This window comes from Zalophus californianus, chromosome 2 (assembly GCF_009762305.2).
Source record: "Zalophus californianus isolate mZalCal1 chromosome 2, mZalCal1.pri.v2, whole genome shotgun sequence".
Classification (NCBI taxonomy): domain Eukaryota; kingdom Metazoa; phylum Chordata; class Mammalia; order Carnivora; family Otariidae; genus Zalophus; species Zalophus californianus.
The window spans coordinates 187,620,689-187,633,962 of NC_045596.1; the positions used below are offsets into that span (position 1 = coordinate 187,620,689).

The following is a 13,274-nucleotide window of genomic DNA, read 5'->3' on the forward strand; positions in this document are numbered from 1 at the left end:
AAAATGCCATTGTCATTTCCTCTGCTATTTTTTGAAGCAAAAAACCCCCCAAAATAAAAAAAAACAAAAACTTGATGATGGACTATTGACAGTTAGCAACAATGTTTCAAGGAAACCAATTGACTTGAATAAGTAAATAAGATTCTCAAAGATGAGTGAGTCATAAACCTGCATAGAGCATGGAACCACATTCATGTGTTCAAACTCTAGCTGCAACAAAATTTCGACTTGAAGACTGGGGCATATATAAAAGTAATTGTATATTAGGTACATCTGATCTGGAAGACAACAGACTACTTCTATGAACAGTGTCTGTGTTATTCTCCACATTCTTCCAAAAAATATCTAAAATCAAACTGCTTAATTAGCTTTTTAATGGTGTGACTTTGAGAAAAAAAATATATATTAGGTTTCCTAGCACGATACTTATTTTTTCTTTTTCCTAAAAATATGTCAAAATCAGCAAAGTTCTTGGTGGACTCACTTGCATGTAATATTATTATTCTTTTATCTTTCGTTGTTTGCTTTTTGTTGTAACCACAAGGCTAAACTTCATACTATCCCACAATTCTAATAGTTGCTTTCTTATTTCCTTCCCTCCAGGGGGGTTGACTCTCAGGAAAGTAAAAACAGGGGCGCCTGGGTGGCTCAGTCAGTTGAGTGTCCAGCTCTTGACTTCAGCTCAGGTCATTATCTCAGGGTCATGGGATTGAGCCCCATGTTGAGCTCTGTGCTCAGCAGGGAATCTGCTTCTCCCTCTCCCTCTGCTCCTCACTCTCTCTCTCTCTCAAATAAATAAATAAAATCTTAAAAAAAATAAAGTAAAAACAGACAGAATTGAGTTTTCATAGAGCTCCCGGATAAACTGCAAGAAAGACCCAGGCAGAAGAGATAACAGTATTGTGGCGTGGGAGACGTGAGAAGACAGGAGGTCAGAGATTTTGCTGGTAATACTTTATAAAAGATGTGCATGGCTAGCTGATGGAAATTTGGCTACAACTTCCAACCAGGAACCTGGGTGTCACTAGGCTGGGGAAGCGTGTAGGGAAGCAAAATTTGCCACCCCAAAATGTGTCTATTTGGCATGTGGATGGATGATTTTAAGCTGATTATTTTTAAGAACAGAAGGATCAGGAAGAAACTTTGACCTTCCCCCTAACTGCCTAAAAATTTTTGTTTTTTATTTATTTATTTATTTATTTAGTCTAAAAATATTTAGGTAGAGGACCAGCTGCCTCCGGGAAGGAAGGTACCACCATAGATAACTACAGTATAATATGAACAAGGTATGGTAGACAGGGAGGAACCTAGTGAGGCCTATTTGAGCAAAGGTCTATGTCGCATTCTTTCTGGATAGCCTAACAAGCATTTGTTTACTAAACATTTGCTCTTTTCATTATTTCTGTGAATTGTCTCCTTCTCTCTGAAACCTCAAACCCCTAGCCCCTACTCCTTAGTCCAGAATGACATATATACCTCATTTTGCCTGCCTTTGGCTATCTCATGTTTATGTGGATTCCTCATATATACGTATTCAAATTTGATTTTCCCGTTAATCTGTCTCTGTCAATTTAAATTCTTAGACCAGTCAGAAGAACCTTGTAGGGCATACGAAAAATTTTCCCACCCTAATAAGCACCAAGTCCCACAGTCACAATCATACTAGCTACACAGAAATTTCGCCAGAAAAAAACAAATCTACAAGTCATAGATGCCCTACAACAGATTGATTTTAGTAAATTCCCATCAGACATTTCCCCAGATAGCCCTTAAATGTCACCATGGACACCTTTCATATCAAGGGTCCCATGTCCTCCCTGCCCAAGGTTTCCCACTGCCCCCACTTTTGCCTAGGTGGCCGGATTGCTGCTGCCTCATGGTCACAGAGTGTGGCATCCCGCGCTGGTGAAGTCAGCTCCCTCCTGGTTCCAGGCTTTCTTGAGTGGACACATGTCTGTGCTCAACCAATGAGCAGGGGGAGTCTGAGCAGAAGTCCCTTGTCGATCAGGCTGGTGACATAACTAGCAAGTAGGTCACATCAGGCTGGTTATTTTGCCCTCAGTGGAAATATTTCTCATTTGCCTAGGAGACTGCAAAGTAATAAAGCCCTGGGAGATTCAGAGCATCCAGAGACCTTCCGAGGCAAGTGATAATCACTATTGACTTTCCTGCCACATCCTATTCAGGTGAAGCTCAGTGTTTATGAAGCAGTAGAAAGTCTATGTCCCTTGGGAGTAGCTTTCAATTTTCCAGAGGCAGCACAGGGATGGTGTAGTTTGCTCTTAACAGAAATGACTGGAAGATAAGCAGTGAAGGAACCAGACCCTCAAGGGAAATATGTCTTTGACTGAGTGTCTATCCAGAGCCAACATCTTGAGGAAGGCAAAGAATATGCCCAGGAGGAAAGACAGCTAATTCAGTCCAAACAGGAGGCCTTGCTCTCAACTGGGCCCCTCGGGAGAGCAAGACTTCTGTCAAATCTCCTGAGGAGTTGGTAGGAAGGTGTGAGCTTCTAGCCCTAAACTTTCACACGTAGAGCAACTTGCCCCCACCAGCACAGGGTAAACGAACTTGAATGTAAGTTTGAATGTCTTAGGAGAGTGGGTTGTAAAGGACAATAGTGATCCAGAGGCCAAAGTGTCCTAGAGTCTAAAATGAGCCTACAGCATCTTAAAGTTCACATTTTAATACACAATTTCAGGAAGAAGTCAAACCCGTCTCTCTATGTCAGAATAAGCAAGGGTCTTCCACCAGAGTGTGCTTACCACCTTGTATCTCTCCGCAAAGTGAAGCTTCCCCATTTTCAATCTTCCAGACAAAAGCCCTCCTAATATTATTATTCTATCTTATCCCATTTCATTTTATCTCAATCTCTTCTTCACACCTTGTCTATTTGGTCCCAAGAGGCCTTTGTGTAACTGAACCCCACCTCTGCCCTTTGGGAATTCTAAAATAGACTTCTAGGACTGATTAGTAAGCTGTTGGCATGCCATACCCTCTCTGTTTGCATCTGGAACATTAATAATTACCTGAGTTTTCCATTCCAATCCTGAAATTATACTTATTCTCCACCTCAAAATGCATTTACCTCTGACTAAATCTTAGCAATCAAAAGGACCTGGTCCAGTGGTACATATGAGGCAGTACCCAAAACACAGGCAGCAAAAGAAAAAAAATCAAAATAAGAAACTTCTTTTTTTTAAGATTTTATTTATGTATTTGAGAGAGAGAAAGAGAGAGAGCTCGCATGAGCAGCGGGAGGGGCAGAGGGAGAAGCAGACTCCCCACTGAGCAGGGAGCCCAATGCAGGACTTGATCCCAGGACCCTGGGATCATGACCTAAGCCAAAGGCAGACGCTTAACCGACTGAGTCACCCAGGTGCCCCCAAATAAGAAACTTCTGTGTATCGGGGCTCAGTCACTTAAGCATCCGACTCTTGATCTTGGCTCAGGTCTCAATCTTAGGGTCATGAATTGAAACCCCGCAAGGGTTCCATGCTCCATTTTAAGTACAGCCTACTTAAAACAAAAACAAAAACAAAACAAAATACACTTCTGTGCATCAAAGGACATTATCAACAGAGTGAAAAAAGAATTCATGGAATGTGAGAAATTATTTGCAAATCATCTATCTGATTAGGGATTAATATCCAGAATATATAAAGAACTTGTACAACTCAACAACAACCAAACAACCAATTAGAAATGGGCAAAGCATTGAATAGACATTTCTCCAAAGAAGATACACAAATGGCCAAGAAGCACATGAGAAGATGCTTAACATCACTAGCTACCAGGGAAATGTTAATCGAAACCATAATGAGATGCAACTTCACACCCATTAAGATAGCTATTATAAAGAAACCAAACAGAATATAAGTGTTGGAGAGGTTCCCTACACTGCTGGTAGGGATGTGAATTGGTATAGCCACTGTGGAAAATGATAAGGCAGTCCCTCCAAAAAACTAACAAATGAATGAACAGAGAGAAAGAAGGAAAGAAAGAAGGAAGGAAGGAAGGAAGGAAGGAAGGAAGGAAGGAAGGAAGGAAGGAAGGAAGGAAGGAAGGAAGGAAGGAAGGAAGGAAGGAAAGAAAGAAAGAAAGAAAGAAAGAAAGAAAGAAAGAAAGAAAGAAAGAAAGAAAGAAAGAAAGAAAGAAAGAAAGAAAGAAAGAAAAAGAAAAAGAAAGGAAGGAAGAGAAAGAAAGAAAGATAGACAGACATAGAATTATGAGCCAGCAATTTCACTTCTGAGTATACACACAACGGAATTGAAAGCAAGGAATCAAGTGCATATTTGTAGAACCATGTTCATTGCAGCATTATTCCTAATAGCTCAAAGGTGGAAGCACTGAAATGTCCATTGACAGATGAATGGATTTTTTTATTTTTTTTTAATTTTTTTTTAAAGATTTTATTTATTTATTTGAGAGAGAGAGAATGAGAGATAGAGAGCACCAGAGGGAAGAGGGTCAGAGGGAGAAGCAGACTCCCCGCCGAGCAGGGAGCCCGATGCGGGACTCGATCCCGGGACTCCAGGATCACGACCTGAGCCGAAGGCAGTCGCCTAACCAACTGAGCCACCCAGGCGCCCCTGAATGGATTTTTTTTTTAAAAATGTAGTATATACATACAATAGAATATTATTTAGCCTTAAAAAGGAAAGAAATTTTGATACATGCTACAATATGTATGAACCTGGACATTATGCCAAATGAAAGAAGCCAGACACAAAAGCACAAATACTGGATAATTCACTCCTATGAGATACCTAGAGTAGCCAAATTCACAGAGACAGCAAGTATAATGGTGTATGAGGCAAGGGGCTACATAGGGAGGGTAATGGGAGGTTATTTGATGGGTACAGAGTTTCAGTTTGGGAAGATGAAAAAGTTCTGCAAGTGGTTGGTGGTGATGGTTATACAACAATGTGAATGTACTTAATGCCTCTATACTGTAGACTTAAGAATAGCTAAAATGGTACATGTTATATGTATTTTACCACAGTAAAAAACTAAGAGATTTTTAAAACTTAAAATCTTTAAAAATTAATTAAAATGAAATTAAACTTAAAAGTAAAGTGAATTCCTCAGGCCCCATATCTATGCGCCAAGTGTGCTATTTCTGCTTCTTCGGATCATCCTTCCAACTGCAAGTACCCATCTGTGGCCTTTTGGCTGGTTCATCAACATTACCTTGGATGAGCATTCTTTCTTCTAATTCTCTTCCTCTAGGCCACCAGCTACCTCCTGCATCCTGCAGACTACACCTGCCAGTTATTAATTAATGCTCTGCCCCTCCCCCAACTTCCTCTGGTTCCTGTGTTTTTGTACATCACCTCCTGCTGCGCTAGGCTCAATCTCTGTGCAGTTGGACATGCGGGTATTTGTACTTACTGACCTGGGTAAGCAAGAAACACATGAAACGGATGTTTCCTCTTTGCAGATGATCCTAGAACAGGAGAACCTTTGGGTGGCACATCCATGTCCATTTATTCTTATCAGCGTGCAACAAATGTTTTGTGGCTTAGGATTTCAAAGAAAGGGAGTTTTATTAACTTATCAGCTGAACTAGCATTACAATAGCTTGTGAAGAGTTTGCAACCGTTTGGGTTTAAAGGACAGACAACATGAAACACTTAATGAAAAACTTTCACAAAACTTCGACTATTTCCAGCAGTTTAGCATGTGAGAATCACTTTTATATGATGACACCCCTGAAAATAAAAACCGTTTTTACTTAAAGCAGTTCTTCTAGTTGCTGTTTTAAACGTTATCCCAGGAACAGAGACGCTATTCAGTAAAATGCAACTGCAGCCTTCTCAACAATAAGGTTCACTAGTTGCTATGTTTTCTGGTGATGATATTTTTATTTGTGAATGTATAGTGATAGCCATAAATGTGATTGTCAATAGTATTACTATAATTTACTTTCTAATAGAATGATTTTTATTTTTACGTGTTAGTGCTATAAAATTTCTGATAATATTAGAATTTATTCTGTGCTCTATAGCAATACCAGTAAACTATATTCTCAGCAATATTTTTCAATGTTTCAGATTATTAACAAAGTCATCTGTGTTTTAAAATGAAGGCTTTAAAATATACCCTTAATAATACCGTTATAGTGTTCATAAAGTTAAAAAAATAAACATATAGATCAATAGTTCAGGTCTTTAAAACTGGTATAATGATGATATAAACATCTTTCTCTAAAAAGGAAAATTTTTATTTCTACCAGGATAGAGCCCTTCTTTGATTAGAACTGTGATTCCCACATTGTGAGCTGAAGCACCTTGGGGTGACTCCAGAGGTAGCATGGGCCATTATGTTTTGGAGGGACACAGTTGGACATCCCATAAGCTGCTGCTATTAAGTTGTTTAGACCTAACTACTTAAGAAGGGCAATTTTTAGGTGTTTCTTTGGCCTCAGGGCAGCAGAAATCAGGGAAATTTGGGAATCTCTGGATTAGAAAGATGAGTGGACACAAACTGTAAGATAAGTGACAAGTACTTATTTAGTATAACCCTGTCGTTTTATACACGAGAACACTGAGGTACAGCATGGTTAAAATCTGAAATCTGGTGAAGCCAAAACACTCAGCTTCCTGGCTGTCTTGCTGGGGCTGTAAGTCAAAAGAGGCTTTTGAGGCTTCCATGTTTATGCTCTTCCCCTGACTTCCTGCTTTCTTTCCTGTAGATCCAAGCCTTGAAGCCCCAGCTTGACCATCTACCAGCTGAGTAGCTCAGGCCAAGTTCCTTACCCTCTATAAACTGTAGCTTCCTCATTTGCAAAATAAGTGGGTGATGATAATTGCTAATAAAAGGTAAAACGGAGTCACTTCTAGAATCAGTAGAAACGATGCGTTTGAAAAAAGACTTGTAAACTGCCAACTGCTTTAGAAATTGTTGGTTTTCATTAAACAGTATTTAAACATTTATGTTCCAAGCACTGGAGAGACAAAAAGAAACTCAAAATCACCTCTATGTTCGAGAGGCTTAGCTCTCCTGGAGGGGAGAAATAGAAATGATTATAGTAAAAATTGATAAATGTTACAATGGAGGTAAAGACCAAGTATAATGCAAGTAGGGAAGAAGGTCCTCCTGAGAGGGTCGGGAAGACCTGGCAGAAGGGGCAGGGCTCCCGGTCTGACGAGGAAGGTGAGCCGGTGATGGATGGGGGAGGGAGAGTAGGCCACAGAGTGGGAACAGCCTGGACCAACGAGAGAGGTGAAGGATTAGACTGCCTTCTGGATGGCATAGCATTCCATAGGGCTAGAGGGAGGACAGGAAACAGGAGATGAAACATTACAGATGGGAGATTAACTGTGTGTATTGGATCTTGGTCGTTCGGGGCCTGGTATTCCTTCCAAAGGAGTGGACACTTCCCTGAAAACCTGGTGCAGTGTGCAGCTCCTCCTCCCGACCTCCATGTCAGAAGGAGGCTCTGTAAATCTCCCCAGTTTTAAAGCTGACAACAATACCTTAAGTTATCAGAATGTGGGTTTCATTTTCTTCGCAGCCATTTAAATCTGTCACACATACTGTCACTAAGTGAATGTCATCTTCCTGTCTGTCAAATTCACTAAGACGTTAAGGCCGCTTTGCTGACAAGGCCTGCCCTCACTGAAGCCGACCAGGAGGTGCACCTGCACCCTTCCTCACGGAGCGCAGGCGGAAAAAGGATCTTATTATGGAATGCGTGATCAAGGGGACCTCAGCTTCTGGGTCGGTTCCCTCACAATGTGTCAGGCAGGTAGCCCCATGATCTGTGTGTCTCAGGACCACATTGTGACAAGTAGTGGCATCATCACAACCCAGAATGGAGATGGGAGTCATGTTTGGGGGCGCTCTCTTTGCTGCACATACAGAAGGCCCTGGGGTCCTACTTGTGGAACAGACTGACCTTTGAGAAGTCTGGCTCTTCCCTCCAGCAGCAAAAGGGCTCTGCGGAAGTCCCTGCCGACCGGGTCAAGCCTTCTGGAAGTAGATGCTCCTCCTGCCAACAGGGCGTCAGAGCGTCAACAGGAGCGGAGCTGCGTGCCCGGCGCGCATGCGTCATTCACCTCATGGCCTCGCCTCGTGGGGGCGTTGTATCGTCTCACGAGGTCGACGGAGGGCCCCGTCCGGTACCAGATATCTTGAGACATAGAAAAATCATATTCCTATAGCTTTTATTACAGTTGTGTTTTATTATTAGTTGTGGTTAATCTCCTACTCTACCTAATTTAGAAGTTAAACCTTTATTACAGGTATGTGTGTACAGGAAAAAAACGTGGTGTATATAAGGTTCAGTACTACCCACGGTTTCAGGCGTTCCCTCCTGGCTTCCAGAGCCTGTCAAGACAGAGGGCTCCACCGACTTTTGCAAAGGATGCTGTCTTGTTTTCTGTCTTGAGCATTCACATTTGTTGCTTCCTCTCAGCGTCGCCCATTTGCTTTGGCGAGGAGTGACTAAACCATGGGTGGCTTCAGGTCTCCAAATCCCAGGAAGGAGGCAGGCTTCAAACCGAACAGAGAGGTGGCTGGTGTTCCCCTAGTTCAAAGCACCCCACGGCAGAGCATGTGGGGCACATGGCACCGCGCTCCCCCTGCGCTGCTGTCAGACCTGATCAATAAGCCTCTGTACCTCGACCCTGGGAACTGGGCTGCTCGGCCTCCTGGATTAAGGACTCCTTGATCAGGGAGTTGCTGCCAGAGTTTAATTATTATTTACTCACTGTTTATTATTATTATATGCCAGGTGTCGCATTAAATATGTTAATCCTCATAACTGACCTTTGCATTAAGTTCTGTTATCACCTTTGAATTGTTAGACTATTATCACCGTTTTAGAGATAAAGAAACTGAAGCTTGTAGAAGCTAAATAGTTTCTCCCAAGTCAAGTAGGCTGTAAGCAGGAGAGCTGGGATTTGAACTCAGGTCTGACTGACTCCAAAGCCCCAGGCCCTCACTGGAGGGATGGGAGCAAGAAGACAGGTTCTGCAGGAAGATTCCAGTGTTCTGACACTCCTGTATGTGTCCAGTATCACTGTGGATGTTCGTCTCTCTTGATCCAGGATATATCAGTGCTGAGTGGTTTTAAAACTCCTAACTGAAACAGTCAGAATAGACACAGGGATTATCTCAACCCAGTAAATTGACCTGCATTCCCTCATGTCGTCATTGATACTTGAATGATGAGCAGGTACTTTCACATTCTTGATCGCACTTGCTTCTCTAGAACTGAAATAGGTTAATTTGCTTCTTGAAACCAACATAGAGATTTAGAAAAGTTAGGTGCATACAACATAAGACAATGTCCATTGATGATACTTCTGCGCTGAAAGTTCTTGGTCAAATCTATGTCAAATTCTTCTCTGCCCAACTTAGAACTCTCTGTGGCTTTGATGAACGTAAGTCTGCTGTTCAGGGGTGTGTTGGAGCTGGCTTATACTGGCTCATGAGAACCAGCCGTGTACACCCCTTCCAAACTCTACATTCAGTGAAGTCATATCAAATGGCCATGTAAGAAGTATTTATACCTGTCTCTTAGCTTCCTAGGGTTGCCTTAGCAAAGTACCACAAGGTACCAAAATTGAGAGTTAACTATTACTATGTTGCATATTAGTTATTTATTATGTAACATTATTTTCTTAACCAATGTAATGATGTAACTAATTGCTATTATAACGATAATATCAATGATATACATGTACTGTATTCTCTTACAGTTCTGGAGGCCAGAAGTCAAGGTGCCAACAGGCCTATGCTCCCTCTAACATTCTGGGTAGAACCTTCCCTACCTTTTCCTAGCTTCGGGTGGTGGCCATCAGTCCTTGGCATTCCTTGGCTTGTAGGTACATCCCTCCAACCTCCACTTGTATGGGCCCTGACATTCTCCCTGTGTGTTTCTTCTTGTTATAAGGCCATCAGTAATATTGGATTAAGTGCACACCCGGCTCCAGTATGACTTAATCTTAACTAATTACATCTAGAATGACCCTATTTCCAAATCAGGTCACATTTGGAGGTACTGACGGTTAGGACTTGAACATATATTTGGGGGGGGTGCAATTCAACCCATAACACCATGGAAATCAGAAAAAATGCTACAAATCGGGGCTTTTTTTGTTTTTTTGTTTTTTTGAGTTGGTTTCCAGCATATCAGTGTATTGGTCTGTCACTTGATATCAGGAGAGGGCCACTCACCTCAAATATCACTTTTCCATGGGCATTTTCATCGGAAATGTCCTCATACTCCAAAGAGACTATATTACCCTCCCTGGCAGAATAAGAATTAAAGGTACAAGCATGCTAGTTGGGATTTACCAGCCATTTCTTAACCCTTAAAAATTTCTTTTTTTTTTTAAAGATTTTATTTATTTATTTGAGAGAGAGAGAGTGAGAGACAGAGAGCACGAGAGGGAAGAGGGTCAGAGGGAGAAGCAGACTCCCTGCTGAGCAGGGAGCGCGATGTGGGACTCGATCCCGGGACTCCAGGATCATGACCTGAGCCGAAGGCAGTCGCTTAAACAACTGAGCCACCCAGGCGCCCCTTTAAAAATTTCTTATATGTATTTCCATTATAAAAAAATTGAAAAATACAGAAAAGTAGAAAGAGAAGTTAAAAATAAATCATTCATAGCTTCATCATCCAAAAAGAGCTATAATTAATTCTTGATACATTTTCAAAATATTTTTGGAACTTTTTTTTTTGTTATTCATATTTCTCTTTTGGTGCCTAACCTGTTTGAATGCTTTGCCCTCTCTTCCACATGCTTTTTATTTGATAAATTTTAAAGATGTATGAGTAATAATACCTGAAGATGGCATTCAGGTTATAAAAATCACACTATAAGGTTAAGTGTTACCCTCAATCCCAATCCTCTGGAAGAAGTGGATTCTTCCAGACATTTTAAAATGCATTTTTATGCATACATTTCTTGTTCATATACGTAATATAGTTTTTTTTTTACAGACATAAACCATGGCACACTATGTACTTTATCCCACAGCTTACTTCTCCCCTCCCCTCTACATTGTCTGTCCTTAAGAATTTCTTTTATGTCAACTTTCACTTGTTCCCTTTGATTGCTGCAATATATTTTTACTGTATAGATGTGCCATCTATACATTTATTTTATAATTTATAAATTATAATATTTTAATTTATTCTCCTAATGCTGATTTTTAGGTTGTTTTCAGTCATTCATGATTATAACCAAGAAGGAAGGAAAATCCTTGTACATATCTCTTAGTGCACATATACAAGTGGTTTTTTTCTTACATAACACATTTTTAAAATTAAAATTCAATTAATTAATGTATAGTGTATTATTGGTTTCAGAGGTAGAGGTCAGTGATTCATCAGTCTTATATAATATGCAGTGCTCATTATATCATCACTTGCCCTCCTTGATGCCCATAACAGACTCTTAATCATAGGAAATACACTGAAGGTTGATGGGGGGAAAGGGGTAACTGGGTGATGGACATGTACAAGTGTTTCTTTAGGATAGATAACAAGAAGCAAAATTTCTGAGTTGAAGAATATTTAAAATTTTAATAACATGCCAACTTTCCATGCAAACAATACCAATACACCCTTCCGCCAATAGTGTAGTCCATTTCTCCACGTTCTAACCCGTATGGGATATTCTATTCTTCTAAAAGCTTGTCTAGGCCACTAGAAACATGACCACAGCCTCTGCCCAGCTGGAGGGATAAATAGTTGTCTGATCTGAACCCATCCTTTCCCTCCCTTGATACAGACAAGTGAGAGTTAACTATTATTATTTTACGTGTTCAGTAGTTATTTAGCATGTCGTATTAATTATTTTCTTAGCCCATATAATAATGGAGCTAATTGCAATGATAAAGATAACATCAACACTACTAATGATTAACTATTAAATAATTGAAGAAATAAAAATCACAAGCCAGAGGCTCTACATGGGACCCCAAATTTGTTTATCTAAATTTCAAAAAAATCCAAATTTGTCTTTTCTGAATTTCCTAGGTTGTATCCAATTTCCCTGAATAACAACCTTATCCTTTAGCTCCATCTGTATGTTCTTTGATTGTAGGTTCAAATTCCCAGGTGGTCATCGTACCAGAAGCCACTCCTTCCCCTCCCCTGGCAGGAGCTTATTAATTAGGTTAAAGCACAGTCCCAATAAGACTCATCTTACTATGTTTTATTTAAGTAGTAAGGCTTCTCTCTTGTGATATCCTTCTATTTAATGTCAAGAAATAAAGACCTTCTTGTCAAAATTTATTAAGATGTTTACATCTGCACTGTAATTTTTAACCTCCAAACTTGAGAGGATTGTCTGGAGACATGACACATGTTTTTGTAAGAAACTGTACCAGCTTATGAAATGCATGATTGATATTTTTCTCTGAAGGTATAAATGGTGACACCAAATATGTTTTCTTTTCTTCTTTGTTTTCCAAAAGTTTTTTGGAAATGCATTTTGTTTTTGTTTTTTGGGATGCATGTTGTGATTGGTTATCTTATTTTTGCAAACAATTAATGAAACAATTTATAATAATGTATATTTGGAGGCTGGCTAGCCCCAAATCTGCAGGATAGGCCAGGGCTAGAGACCCAGGTAGTCTGCTGCCAGAATTTCCTCTTTTTTCAGGATGGTTGGTCTTTTTTCTAGTAAGGCCTTCAACTTATTAGATGAGGCCCATCCACATTATGGGTTTGCTTTATTCAAAGTCTACTGATTTAAATGTTAATCTCATCTGAAAAATAGCTTTGCAGAAACATCTAGAATAATCTTTGACCAACTATCTGGTTACCATGGCCTAGTCAAATTGGACACATAAAATTAACCATCAGAGATGGCTTCACTGGTGGAAAATAATGCTAATTCTACACCAAGTTTCTTCAAGAAGGTAGAAGAGGAGAGAAGATGTCCTAATTCATTTTCTAAGACTAACACTGCCCTGATGCCAAAACTAGAACAAGGTTTTACAGAAAAAGAAACCTACAGACCAATATCCCTCATGAACACAAACACAATAATACTATACAGAATATTAGCAAGTAAAATTCAGTTATTAATAAAAGGAATAATGCATCATGACCAAATAGTGTTTATCTATTTGGGAATGTAAGGCCAGTTTGACATCTGAAAATCAAGCAATGTGATTCACCATAACAAGGAACTGAAGAAGAAAAACCACATGATCGTTTCAATAGATGCAAAACATCATTGGACAAAATTCAACACTCATTTATGATAAAAATTCTTAGAAGACAATGAATAGACTAGAAGATCCCC

The 13,274-nt window shown here is 40.0% G+C and overlaps 1 pseudogene; it reads right to left on the reverse strand.

Annotated features, from left to right (window-relative positions):
* Positions 1-7,431: 7,431 nt before the first annotated feature.
* LOC113925137 lies at positions 7,432-8,015 on the reverse strand (annotated as a pseudogene).
* Positions 8,016-13,274: the final 5,259 nt, after the last annotated feature.